The sequence below is a fragment of the Centruroides vittatus genome, unplaced genomic scaffold, assembly GCF_030686945.1.
Source record: "Centruroides vittatus isolate TY-2023 unplaced genomic scaffold, ASM3068694v2 contig_918, whole genome shotgun sequence".
NCBI lineage: Eukaryota > Metazoa > Arthropoda > Arachnida > Scorpiones > Buthidae > Centruroides > Centruroides vittatus.
The window spans coordinates 1027301-1043010 of record NW_027122605.1 but is presented as its reverse complement, the minus strand read 5'-3'; the positions used below and the strand labels follow the sequence as shown (position 1 = coordinate 1043010).

The 15710-nt window shown below is 26.0% G+C and overlaps 1 long non-coding RNA gene across 1 annotated transcript; it reads right to left on the bottom strand.

The window, feature by feature from the left end:
• Positions 1–4118: 4118 nt before the first annotated feature.
• Positions 4119–15583, bottom strand: LOC136984437 (uncharacterized). Its single transcript, XR_010882187.1, has 2 exons — positions 15531–15583; positions 4119–4331 (listed from the first exon to the last, which is right to left on the bottom strand). It is a non-coding gene; the product is annotated as an uncharacterized lncRNA (long non-coding RNA).
• Between the last annotated feature and the right edge of the window lie 127 nt (positions 15584–15710).

The window sequence follows — 15710 nt, the reverse complement described above, 5'->3', positions numbered from 1 at the left end:
CAAGAATTTTAATGCGAAACACTGAGAAAGTTTGCTTTTAAAAACGATTTTTACACATTTTTTTGGTAATTTTAAGCTAAATTTATTATATTTTTTCAAAGATTTATAAAAAGAAAACAAGAAACTGACAAAACGAATTCGATTTCTATAAAAAATATTAATGCAAAATACCAGAATTAAAGTTAATTTTCTCATTGATAATTACTTACGCTCATTTTTTTTTTTGTATTGCTGAATGAAGAGTTGTTTCTGTATTAAAATAAATAATTCTAAAACGATGGGAAAAATATCTGAAAGAGTCTCGTTTTACATAATTTTAATTCCAATTGCTAAGTAGTAGTAGTAATAACTTAATTTTAAACTCGGTACGTAGCTTATTATATAGGCTAATATTTTTGTTTAGTCACACCGAAAACGGAGGTGTTTCTTACAGAATTTTAACACGAAATACTTTTTGATTGCTCTCTCGTATCTCGGTAATACTCATTTTCTTACCGATATTATAATAGACACGACACGAAACTGAGGGAACGGGTTCGATTTCCGCAAGCGGTACTTAATACGACATAGAAAAAAAGTATTTTTTCGAGATGTTTTCGTTCGTTCGTACTATATATATATATATATAAAGATTCGTATCGACTTAACAAATCGACGTACAATTAAACGAAACAATTCCAAAATTTCGATGCACGAGGAGGGCATAAACGCGGAACACGAATGTCATTTCGCAGCCGTATCAGAATGCATTATTACAACCTACGGTGAACATAATCAGATAAGAGACACAATAGCGTGCAATTTGCTAGACGCATACGTGGCATATCACGGAAATATATAAACGCGAACACGACAAACACAAAAGCGAATTGATAAAATTTATCGTCGAGATTCTGGAAAATCGCAGGGAAAAAAAAAACCAGTTGGTGTACTTTCTTGCAATTAAACCGATGGAAACATTATCTCGGCCGCATCAGAATACTTCCTTTTAAGTGCGATTTAATGTCGTCGATGTAAACGTTTTGATCTGGGCCGCGACGAACAGATCGACGTTTCACAATCCAAACTCCATTTATAACGGAGGTAAGGACTAAATGAAAAGATCAAGCTCAGATTAAAATTCATTTTCGTAGACGCGACAACGTCTTATTTTGTCGTCATTCCATTCTGTCGTCGAGCGGATGTTCCTATCTTCCAACAAACTAATTAAAACTCTCTCTAGATACGCCTCCAGTTATTTTACCTGGCATTTTATCGAGACGAGAACGACTACAAACCTACAACACAAAGAAAGATAGCTTTTCATGTCGAAAATTTCTTCGTCCGAGTCCACTCTTCGTGCTAAAACTATTATTATTATTGTTATTCTGGCGTGGAATATTACGAGATAATTTCGTTTTAGAACACTTGGTTAGTGATATGCGCGAATAAAATTGAAATTATTTTATATATAATTGATCTAAGCCATGTAAACATTAAATAACCTTGACTACACGGAAACTATAGTCACACCTCGACTAATTTTATGAATAAATCAAAAAACTCTTCTCACATCTTATCAAATATCGTAAAAGTAAAGGAATTATAACTAAAAATAAATAGTTTTTCTTTTCTTAATCCGATTATAATTATAAAGTTTCAATCGATTAAACTGTATCCGACTAAAATTACACTGGAGTTCCCATTCATTAATTATACAGTAGAAATGTATACAGTTCGTGAATGAGAAAATTCGTGTAAGTTATAATTTTACACACTTCATCTCTCTATCTCTTTTGAAATTATATCTTTCATAAGAAATATCTACAGTAAATAGACTTCGTCTCCTTTTCATCTTATTTCATTTCCTAAACCAATTTTAGATTGTTTTATTTAGGGGGAAAAAAGTAGTAATGCGGAGAGGGGAAAAAAACCTCGTCAGAAATAAAATAAATCAAGCATCAACTTCTTTTATACACAACCACAATTTAATATAGATAAAATAAATTGCTTTCGCGGCCCTTTTTTTCCTTTCTTCGTCTTCTATAAACAAGGCGTCGCTAGATGCATACTCCATTCTGAAAAAGTCACCTTCTGATTCTTCTTTGTTCGGCAATCAGCCGAGAACAAATCTGTCCACCTTTTTGTCCCATTAGTTATCCCAGGTGGGAGGATGCACCCAATGTCCGAGCGGTTAATTACATTCACGTGCGGACTATCCATCAACTGCCACAAAATCTCCTCCCATTTTATGGAAAATACCTTATTACATCAACCGGATGGTTGCACCAGAACAGATACTCGCATCTGGAAAACTTTTCTTTAATCGTTTCGGCCGTCATTCTCCACCATGGCTCCGTACTAGAGCGCCAGGTTATTCTATTTTAACTAGAGCTTAGAGGTAATAATAGAGCGACTCGCACGTGTTGCGACAACCAATTAGTCGAGACGAAATGCGACACTCTCATTTGGCAGTGACGTATAGAGCCTCTTCCGAGACGTTTCCTGCTTTCGGAGGAAAAAGAAAATATATATATATATATATATTCCGGTATCAGGTAGCATCGAACGTGAACGATACGTTTATCCCGGTGTAAGACCATGTCTTAGTCATCTGCGAAATTCTGCGTTTGCAATCAATGAAAGAACAACTATTTATGACTCCGCTTCTCTTAACAGTGTAAACACGACCAAGTTGGACTCAGCTATTTATCGATCGCCGCTCTCGGGCCTCCCTAATGTACAGCACGTGTTTGGTTGGGAGTCCCAAGAATTCGCGCTATGGACGCCACCGAGTGTTTGGCATAGTTGAGTGCAACGGGACGAATAAAGTACGGCGGGAAAGAGTGGGCCTGCAATTAAACGCCCTCCTAGACACTAGCTATGCATAAAGATATTCGGATATCCGGTTGTCGAATTTGTTTTCGCGAAATAATTTTTAAAGTATTTTTTTTTTCCGACTATGAGGAAAGTTTTTCCATCTTTGACATATTGACAAACTCGGTTTTCCCTCGAGACATATGGACGGGACAGCCGAATGTATTCTATCAATTTGCCTCCCCTTTACAAACACATGGCAGAGAGAAAGCCATTCCGGTATTTCCTGACAGGAACACACTAGAAGAGTCCGATTTGATGTATGCCAAGACTTTCCAATTACATCGGCTAATGATCCAGAAGTTATACAACAGATTCCGATTACGTCAGCTCGGCCAACCATCAATCACGTGACCGAGCGACCAATGCCGGGAGGCGAAACCGACTTTGGCCCTTACCAAAGAGACGATGTTTACGCGTTCTGCAATTTATGGGGCTATCGAAAGCATCGCGCATGTTCAATCTTATCGATTTTGCGAGTCGAGAAGGCGGGTTGAGATAGGAAGCCTGTGAAATGACGACAAAGGAGTGAAAGGCTTTTCTAAGCCGTCCGTCCCGTAGGGAGATGCCTGACCATTCAGGTCTTCCCTGCTTAGAGCGATAAGCGGGGTACATTAGGAAGTATTTGCTTAATACTCCTGCACTGGCGGATCGACTCTCCGTCGAATTCGTGCAGAATTTTACTTTGTCCCTTCAACAAGTATCTGACATCTGGAGTAGTCTGATCGGATGAGGAGAAAGACGATGCTATTCGCCGGTCGACAGACGTCCAAACGAGTTTCTTCAGGTGAATTTACATATAAGAAGTCGTTTTCCTTGACTCGGATGTCATCCTTTTATTTAAATATAACCATTATTAATTCGTATTGCTTCCTTTGTAACGTCTTCCCGACTTTGATTTGCTATAGTCAACTTCCTCTCTACATTTAATGCACCTGCTTCGTTGGAATGTTCCATGTTTTCTCACTACAAATTTTCAACTAAACGAAGCCGAACGTATCTTAGTGTCCATTACACACCAATGTACAGTACACACGTGTCCATTCTATTTCCGTAGTCTAAAAACAATTTGAAATTGATTGTTTAACCAGTTCCAATTACAATAAAAACAACTACAATAGAATTAATTAAATTCGTATATATATTTTTAAAATTTTAAAATAACACCATTAAACTATCTTCGAATTTAAAAACAATGTTTTAAGTTGTATAATACTTTTTGCTATGTCTTCAGATACAGTTTAATATATAAAAGTCAGTGGTTATCTAAACAGGATAATTTTATTATGTAACATCTTACAGAATTGTCATTAAAAACAAGTGGATGCAGATTTTTGTTATGAAGATTTCAACTGAAATTTAAAATCAAGGACATTAAGGCTATTAAAATTCTATGCTTGTTTTCCTTATTAGTATGTCCAACTTAATGGTTCTCCATATTTGACTGTTCTGACTGATGAATATGTAATTATACACTACAAAATAAATAAAAATATATAGATTAATATATGTATAAATTAATAATTAATGCAATAAAATATAAACAAGTTTTTGCAAATGAATTGATCATTATTAATGAAAATTTTAAAAAGAAAGATCCTTTAACAAATTTCTACGCTAGAAAATTTTTGATGGTTTTCATTTAATTCTTAATCACCGATAAAATCAATGTAAAAAATATGTTTTTTAATTAATAAAAGCAATTATTTTTTCTGTAAAACTTTTGGATTTGGATTTTATTTACTACATCTCTTCACTACATAGAAATCATTATGCAATACTATATTCAAACTATTTAAATGTATATTTTTATTTACTAAATTCCCATTATTTTGTATTAGTAATTTAATAAATTGTAAATAAGTAACTTGATGGGTAATAAAAGTAGCCGAAAGAAGCTTTATTTATTCTATAATTATTTGTTAGATATTAAGATTTAATAGTATTTAGATCTTAGCTCTAATTTTAAATGTATGTTTGACTCATTTTTTAATTTTAAATGAGCAACATTTATTTAATTATTTACTTATTTTTGTGAAAAGTGAACTTTCGAAAGATATCGAGAAATTTGTTAAACATAAAACCTTTACAGAGAAGTATAATTTTATAAAACAAATGTTTTTGGAACCATGGGAATTTCCATTGTCAATTGAATGTTTATGTAATAGAGATAAATATAATAATTACTGTACAGTGAAAAATAAAATATCTAACACATCTATTTAAGTTGTATTTTATATTTAAAAATCAAATTTGTCTTTTTAATACAGTATTTGAAAAAATAGCAAAATTTTTCACTATTATTTTAATAAAATAGAAAGCAGGATGTATTTGTTCCGATATTAAGTAACCGTAGTTTAGATACATAAATCTAAGTAAAATAATAATAATTATATTTTACAACTTTATCTCCTTTAAATATATTAATTTGTTTGAAAGAGATAATACTTTATATTTAAAAATGTGGTTAATAAACTTTTTCAGTAATAATTTATGGTATATTACTTATAGCAGAAGTAATGCATATTCATACGAAAGTACAATAAAAAAAATGAATAAGAAAATATTATAATAATAGATTCTTTTAGTATCAAATACTGTAGTTACATGTATGGATTTTCATTGAGGATTTGTAGGTTACGAGAAATTAATTCTTATATAAAAAATTCAATTTTTCGGAGAAATATATTCTACAGAGTATTAACGAATGTTTAATAAATATACATTTAACAAATACAATATAATAGATATAAATGTAGTAATTGTAAGATTTTCATTGTTAGTATAGTAATTTTCTATATAAAATTCTAATCAGTAAATTTACAAAACTATCTCAAAGACACTATATTATAATAGTTTTAATTGCAGTTTATTTATATATGTTATAATATGTTTATAATTAGTCTAGTATTAATTTAATACAAATTACTTTGTAAAAATATACAATGAATAAAAAAATAATTTACCTGAATTTATAGATTTTTTAAAAATTCTATATCTGTAAACTATATCATACCATACTACAATTCTAAATTTTTCTGTGCATTCAATATAAAGTAAAATTTGAAAACATCAAGTACAGCTGTGTTTCAACATACTCAAAATACTTAGTCTTTCTTATTTCTAGAAATAAGAAAGACTAAGTATTTTGAGTATAAAAAATGTTTTTGTAAAATGTTCCAAGTCAAAAAATTAAAATTACTAGAAAAAATTTGTATATATTATAATAGTTTTAATTGCAGTTTATTTATATATGTTATAATATGTTTATAATTAGTCTAGTATTAATTTAATACAAATTTTTTCTAGTAAACTTTCCAAATTTATCTTCTGTAAATGGAATCTGAATAAATGAAAATTTTTATAAATATATTTTTGTTTAAATGTACTATTCAGATTAGATTACTTTGTAAAAATATACAATGAATAAAAAAATAATTTACCTGAATTTATAGATTTTTTAAAAATTCTATATCTGTAAACTATATCATACCATACTACAATTCTAAATTTTTCTGTGCATTCAATATAAAGTAAAATTTGAAAACATCAAGTACAGCTGTGTTTCAACATACTCAAAATACTTAGTCTTTCTTATTTCTAGAAATAAGAAAGACTAAGTATTTTGAGTATAAAAAATGTTTTTGTAAAATGTTCCAAGTCAAAAAATTACTAGAAAAAATTTGTATTAAATTAATACTAGACTAATTATAAACATATTATAACATATATAAATAAACTGCAATTAAAACTATTATAATATAGTGTCTTTGAGATAGTTTTGTAAATTTACTGATTAGAATTTTATATAGAAAATTACTATACTAACAATGAAAATCTTACAATTACTACATTTATATCTATTATATTGTATTTGTTAAATGTATATTTATTAAACATTCGTTAATACTCTGTAGAATATATTTCTCCGAAAAATTGAATTCTTTTATAAAAAAACTTAATTTTTAATAATCTGAATTGCTAAATCCATAACATATTTGTAATACAATTTGTCAAAAGAAAATGATAAGATTTCTTTTATTCTGTTTGTTAAGGTTACCAAGTATTTAAAAATTTATTTTTCATTATATAATTTTTAAAAAACTTAAATTTATTAAGTATTTGTTTGATCAGTAATGTAAATAAAGTATGTGAACAATATCAAAATGACAAATGTAAAAAAAAAAAAGCATGAGTTTGTAATTTAGACTTATTGTTTTCAAGAAAAAAAATTTGTAAATAGAACAATCTCAATATAAATTTTATTTAGTGATTTAAAAAATGTTTCTTAATTTATTTTAATTGATAAATCAAAATTTTTTAAATCCTGAATAAAAAGACTTCTTATCCGTTCTAACATTATATTTTCTTCTAGTAAAACTTTTTATTAAATTAAATGCAAGAATTAAAAGTAATATGTGATTTACTTACAAATTAATTTAAGTATAAATAACAATTATATAAGTTTTTCAAAGTTAATAAAGATTTTTCAGATAAAAAGTATTTATGAATAAACTTATATACATGTATATATATATACACACACAAATATTACTGTTTTCTGAAGCTGAATAAATATATTTACTCAGCTTCACATAAATTAATTCAATTTTATGATCAACCTAAATAAAAAGTTTACGAATCTCTGATCTACAGGTTCCTAAACTTTGTTTGGTGAGTCAAATTGCACATGCCATAGGTAGGTGGGCCATAAATATTTTGTATATTCCATATAAAACATAAAGTAGACATATTTCTATCATAAAGTGATGTGTCAAATATGTTTGTGGGACTGAATTAAAATATGCTGCAAGCCAGATTTAGCAGGGGGGGGGTGTAGTTTGAGTACAACTAATCTAGATCTTTGCCATACAATTAAAATCTCTGCACTTATCCTAAAAATATAATCTACAATAAATATATTTTCATTACATTCTATTATCATTAAGAATAAAAACATAAATATTTGTGTGTTTACTTTTAATGATTAAATTATTGTTATTAAAACACAAATTAAGAAAGAAATCTATAGAAGATATTATATTATGTTGTTTATTTCTAGTTAAAAATTTAATACCTAGACATATAATTTATGCTAAGAAAAGAATACTCCATTGATTGATTAACTTAGCAACATCAATATAGTAATTTAAATTTCCTCTAATCATAAGAAAAGTTTATAATCTCTTGGGCATATAGGAATACTGATTACTATAAGGTGTTGTATCATATAAATTTATATAAGCAATCAAAAAAATAATTTACATATTATAAATTAAATCAATTAGAAAACATTTTTTAAATATACTTTTGTTTAATTTTAATTTAATAAATGAGATGAAATTTTAAATTATATACAAACAAAATATTCTGAATTAAAAATGATAATTTTCTTGATTAAGTTATTTGCAATAAATATTTCTTTACTCTTTTTTTTTTTCAATCCAAAATTACAAATAATTAGAATTATTTCTTTAAACACATGAATAATACAATACACAGTATATTAATTACATTTTAAATATTCAAAATTGAATAATTAAATGAAAAAATTAAAAAAAAATGTTCTTAAATAATTATATATCTTGTATACTAATATATTGAAGTCTGTAGAAAAAACTTATTTTATTAATTTTAAAATAACGTTATTGAAAAGTTTTATGTGATTTTTGTAGTCTTTATGGCTTTAGCTGCAAATTTTATAAAGTAAATTGTATCATAGAAATTTGAATATAACATGAATGAATGAATGAATAAAATCAGAATTAAAATTAATATTTGATTAATTATGAATTAATCTTTTGAAAATATATATTAAAATAAGTATAAGATATAAAATATACAACTTTATCTATATTTAAATGCTTATTTCAGGTGGTCAACAGTTAGCTACCTGAAATAAGCATTTAATATAGATGATAATATGGAGCCAGAAACCTATGAGGTAATATTTGATAAAGAACTTTTATAATAAAAGCTGATTATACACATAATATAAAATTCAGATATTCCTAATAAAACATATGTTTTTATCAAATAGAAGCATTTTATTATACTGTATATAATATGTAAAATTTAATAAAATAATTTCTGGTCTAAAAGAAAAAATTTTATAGGCATGAAATACACTTTAGAAATTTTTAAATGTCTGTCAGATACCTTTATAGATAATACATTTTTTTTTTTTTAATTTAAAGATAGAAGTTAATCTTACATAGTTTGATGGCATAAATTACTTATATGAGACAATTAAAACAAAAACAAGAAAAAAATAAATAATCTTTTATTTATATATGAAATAAATAAATATTTATTCCCATTTTATTTATCTTGCATTCTCTTATATCTATTTTATACATCTATTTCAAATTGTGGGGGCTGGATAAGCACAGGATCCTTGGCACCATTGGCACTACTCTGGAGAAGGCCCTGATTACATTAGTATTTTCAGTGTGTTTAATGACATATTTTTATGTTTATTTAATGATTAATTTGGAAATTATATTTGTAAAAAATTTTTAATTTTAATAATTCTAAACTTTTTAAAGAATTAAAATTGAATTTTGATTTAGCTAAATATTCAGAAAATGTGTATAACAATCAACAAACATGAAAAAACTTTACATGCATGAACATTTTTACTAAATTAATTTTTGAGATTTCAGAATAATTCTAAACACAATATGAAGCAGTGCTACTGTTTTTACATAATTCTTAAAAAATAAAATCGATTAATGGATAAGAATATATAAATTTTAATCCTTCATCATAATGTCAAAAAAGTTTAAAACTCTCTATATAAATAAAAACATTTATATAGAAAATTTATTTTCTTAGTAGCAAGTAAATAATGATATTCTTTTTTGGAAGGTTCAGTATTATCTTGCATTTATTGACATCTTTGGTTAAGGGGGAAATTTAATATTTTGGATCTATTTTGAAAAGACTTTTTGATTTTTTATAGAATTTTTTAGACTTTTTGATTTTACAAACAATATAACCAAATCAAAATGCTGACAAATACACTAAAAATGAGGTATTTTTCATTAAATTATAATAACTACAGAATTATTTTAAACAGTTATAAATTCTGTCTCCTAGTCTTTTTTTTCCCAGACAAGTTTCATTTTTTATTTCACGTATTAAAATTTTTTTATTACAAAAACAATTTTTAATAACTCATACATTTAAAAAAATTATTTATTTTGCAATATTTCTGCTATTGCTGTTCAAATACTTTTTAAAAGTTCATAAAAAAAATATTTGAAAACATTGAAAAAATAAAAATAAAAACAATTTTACTTATTGAAACATTAAGCTACTAAATCTCTTGAATGAAATAGCTTATTCTGTTTCTTTAATTAAGAGAAGATAAAAATTAATTCTGTTTCTCACAATCTTAATTAATTGCAAACAATAATCTAAAATATTTAAATAGTAAAAACACTACCAGATGGCATCACTTGTCACATGTAACTCAAAAGGGTTATAATGTGGATCTTAAATATTCACAAACTAATCAATTAATTTTCTATTATTTGAAAACTTTTTTAAAATCATACAAATAAAATAGATATTATAATCATTTATTCAATTATCAATTAATATTTTATATTTCAATATATAAAATATAAGAATTTTCTGCTTACTTTTTAAAAAAAAATATATTGTAAATTCAAATAGGCTATATCAAATCATATATAACAATTTAAGGTCAGGTTGCTGAAATGTTTCAACAATATTATTTGAAGTCTGAAAAATATCAGAGAAAAATTTATAAACTTTTCATTTCTATACATACAAAGCTTACAGAAAATAATATATATATTTTTGTGGGAAAACTAAGAAATTAGAACTAACCACAAAAACTATTGCATTAATTATAAGCATTAATTTAGTATTTCATATATCAGTTTTTCTTATATTTTTTTGTTTATTGAGATTTCTTATCTTAAATTTGGATAAGAATTTATTAACTAAGTAATATCATGCAATTTAATCTAACATTAACATCTACAATTTTTGAAGTAAAAATCACTTATTTTCTAGTTTGAAACAGTAATATTGTGGTTACCAATAGTTTTAATTTATATATTTTTGATTAAAAAACATAGAAAGCAATAAAAATCCTAAAAACTAAAAATATATTGTATACTCTACTTCAGAATAAACAGAGCACCTTGTAACTCCAGCAGTATATTTAATAAATCAAAAAGTTTTAAACTTAATATCATAAGCCTTCCTCAGTGAAGTACACAAATTTAAAATAAAACTGGTTGATTTTATTAAAATCTAAAATAAAAATGGGTTTTATTTTGAATTCGTGTACTTCACTGAGAAGGCTTATGATATTAAGTTGAAAACTTTTTGAATTATCAAATTTACTGCTGGAGTTACAAGATGTGTTTATTCTGTTTCTTGTTCACCAGTTACATCTTATTTATTTATACTCTACCTCAAAGAGGTTTTACAAGTTCTAAAAGGAATTTATTCTAGTGACATCTTATTACAATACAAATTTTAGAAACAGTTGAAAAAATTTTTAATTATAATCATCATAAAACTGATATTATAACAATGCTCTTATATTTTGCTAATTACTTGATATCAAACATTCCATGTCAGCTGCATTTTTGATTATCTGAAGTATTCTTGGCTCACATTACTTTGAATTATCAATTCTACTGTATTACAAATTTTGATAATGGAATAATGCATAGTTGCCCATTAATAAAAATATTCTTTCTATATAAACATTTGTTGCAGGAACAGTAGAAGATAAGGAAAAAAAGATTAGAGCTTTGGCTATTTTAGATAACTCAAATTTTCTTTGTAAAAATTCATAAATCCACAGTAGAGAGAAAAATGAATTACTACATTTATATATTTGTAAAATATTGTTCAAAATTATTATTTTATCAAATACCATATTCAAATTATACTTTTCAATATACAAGAATTTGAAATAAATCAAACATTAAATTATGGTGACATTTTCAGATTGCACAGGACATTTCCATAAAATTAGTACAAAAACTCATCGTGACGGTATCAAGCTTTTGAATCATCTTGTATGCGCTGTGAAGAATTATAAGCAAATATAAATTTTGGAAAATTTTGAGAAAAAATATAAAAACTTAAATATTGAAATTTCAAAAAGATGTGAACATTTGGGTACAGCCAAAATAAATAATTTGTTAACATACGTAAAAATTTGTAAGTAAAAATATGTAGTGGTATGTAACAGGAAAATCAGAACCATTTGAGAACAAGGAAAAAAATTCAATTGATAATTTGTAATTTTTACTCAACGTATTGAATAGACAATTAACATAATGAAAAAGTGCAAATGAAGATATAATAAAATAAAATTTAACAGTAAATATAAGAAAAGACAATCAAAAATTTTTTATTTGATATATTTTACAAGGAAATGAACAAAAATCACATGTATTTTTTATTGTGTAAAATAATAGATATATCTCTGCAAGTCATCAGCTATTAATTTATTAAAAAGATAAAGAAATAAGGTAATTTGTATGTCTCTAGTTATGTACTTTTTCAGCAAATTACTCTAATCAAACTAATGTTTTTGGCCTGATTAATAAGCCTTCCTCAAGTTTTTGAACAGAGATTCAGTTTGGAACAATAATTATGTTATTTTAGAACAATTTTACATATATGTTATTTTAAATTTATATTTTATTTTTATTTGTAACTTTATCAATAATCCCATTAATATTTTTAAAGAAAATGTATTGTAATATCATTCTAAAATAATGTATATGTAAAATTGTTCTAAAATAACATAATTTTAATTATGGTTCCAAACTGAATCTGTTCAAAAACCCAATGAAGGCTTATTAATCAAGCCAAAACCATTAGTTTGATTAAAGAGTAATTTGCTGGAAAAGTACAGTACATAAGGTAATGTGTGTGTCTTTAGTTATTGTCTAGTTCCAGCTTATACCAGTATCGATATACAAATATTCAGAAATGATTACTACTAAAATATTACTTAAATTAAGTAAAAATACAGTAAATACTTAAGTAAAAATAAATTCACAAGAATTTTAAAAATAAAATTATTTATTGTGACATCATCACAATGCCAGACTACAATTTTTAATCATAATTTTAATTTATTTAATTTAAAATATATGCTCTCCACCTCAAATTAGTAGTGGCTTGCCTCTGTACATCATACTTTTCTTTTAACAATAAACTTACGCCAGTCATCTATTAACTGCTTTCAGGGAAAAATTTTGAATTGAAATAATGTGACTTCCAGTTTGCATCGGAAGTTCATATACAGTAAATTGGGGCCTCCTACCCTAAGTTTTCCTTATCTGGTCTCAGATTTCATCTAACTCCATTCACAAGATTAAGGAAAGATGGAGAGATGACAGTGGGAATTTGTAGCTCTACAATTTTTTCAAATTGCAGTCCAATAATAAATGAATATATAAAATTATTCTTAAAAAAAAACTAACTTTATAAAGTAACTACATTGTTCAGTCTCAAAATTGCTGAATCTATAATCTAAAAGTACAAAACTTACTTTTGTAGTTAATTTACTTGATTGTATCTCTCATCTCTCTACAAAATAAAGTATGGTACAATAGATTCTTGGTTTATAATACTGTAATATATGCCAATTGAAAAGTTTTAATCCATATTATAATTCCTAACTTTGTATATGCCTTAACATTTTTATAAATTATCAGTGAATACAATTAATTGCCCGTGTACTAAGACAATATCACACTTGATGATGCAACTGTTCCTGGAGAGTTGAGAATAGGGGGAAATGGAAGATTTGTATTTAGAACTGATTCAAAATAGCAGTAACAAAAAGATTCTATTTAAAAATTTATAGAAACCCATATGCTGAAAATTCTAGTCAGGATTGAAAGATACTTTAATAAGTTTGGTAACACTGATTCGGGTTGGAAATGAAGCTATTCTATTAAAAGTTGATCACATGTATCTTTTTTTTTGTTGTCCCATATGTATCATTCACAAAAATGCGAAAACAATCATGCCACTTTAGTAAAATAATTGTTGTGTAATATTGTCCAATTAATTTGGCTGATAGTTGGATGATTCAGATCTCTAATTTGTATTTTGTATTTCAAACTTGTGATTTTTTAGAAAATGTTTATTCTGAATCGATAAGTGTTTATTCTGCTGACGAACATGTCTAAATGGCAAGTAATACAAAATAGTTTCAATAAATTTAAGGAACATATTACATAAACAGAAACAGATAAAATTTGATTATTCTATCAATGGACACTAATAAAGACAACAATAAGTTATAACCAAACACTCAGAAAAAATAGAATGAAGAAAAATATTGATGTAACTGGTAGATGTGTGAAAATACTTAATGAAATGCACAAAAAGGATCCTGAATTCCAAAATTTTATTAATTTGATAGCATTAGTCCTTTGTTTTCAATAACCTACAACTTCTGTAGGAAGAATATTTTCACTCATGAATTCTCTGTGGTCAAAAAAATAGTTGAGATTAAATATTCAAGCAATGAAAACAATGCTAATTATAAAGCAAAATTGTAACTTATAATGCAATAAGTCTTATGGTAAAATTTCAAGTGACCAGAAATTAGACAAAATAAGTTTTATCTGAAAAATGTGTTCATTTGACCTATGTCAACCTATTAAATACAGTATCACATTATAATAAAAACAATATTTTTTTATTATTAGATTTTCAAAATAAAAACTTTTAGATATGTATTTTTTTTATGCCACCATATCATTAATAATGTATAGTACTAAAAAGCTGCTAATAACATTTATTCTATATCTTTTGATGGAATTTTAATAAGAGAGAGTTTTTATGTATCAGTTGTGGCTCTTCTGTACTGTTTTAGTGTCAAGAAACTATGGTCAGCCTAATTAAGGAGAATCAAAGGAATATTGCAGTGTTATCATCATATTATGCACAAGAGAAAGCATCAAATAAGGCAAACAACTTTCCTTTCAAACTTTGAAAATAAATTTGTGTGTCTCCAATTAATTCAAAAAAGATAGATGATTGAGTTGGCCTTGACAATTTACAACCTGAGCTTTCCTCTTGTCAGTAACACCAACACCTACTAGTACCTACTTACATTTTATTACAGAGCAAATATAAATGTGTGTAATGATAATATATTGTATTATCAGTTTTAATGTTCAGTACTTATAACACTTGCCAAAATACATTAGGACTTGTTTTCATTTACACCAATGTCTTCCCGATTCTAATCCTGATGTAAAACTGTACTTCAATTCAAATAAGTAGAAAAATTACAGATTCAAGACGAACCCGAGATAAAAATATATTTATATTATTACAAATAGTCGATGATATTTTGAATATATTTTACAATTTGATACTTTTATAAATGAAAAAATAAGTAAATAACTAATTAAAATGAAACGATTTAAATTTTATAAATACTACGAATATTGATTCGCTGTATTTTTTAAGATTCGATCACTAAACAATGCACTTTATGTTTACTATTTCCAATAAAAATGTTATATTATGTTTAAATACTGTATGATCATTCATTATAATGTCCGATCTTCACATGTAAATAAAACAGTGAAAATCATATACACAAATTTTCTCGTATTCATCTATAAGATAGGTAAACGCACACATTTACACTCAATTACATCTTCGGATGCTACCAAACATCACGTGTAATTGCTATTTCCGATGAGAGTTTCCATATTGCAGCTTCGCATATAAAAATTTTCCAACTACTAATAAAACGTAAACGATGAATTATTTTAATGTTTTTTTAAATTATTTTAAATTAAATAAATATATATATA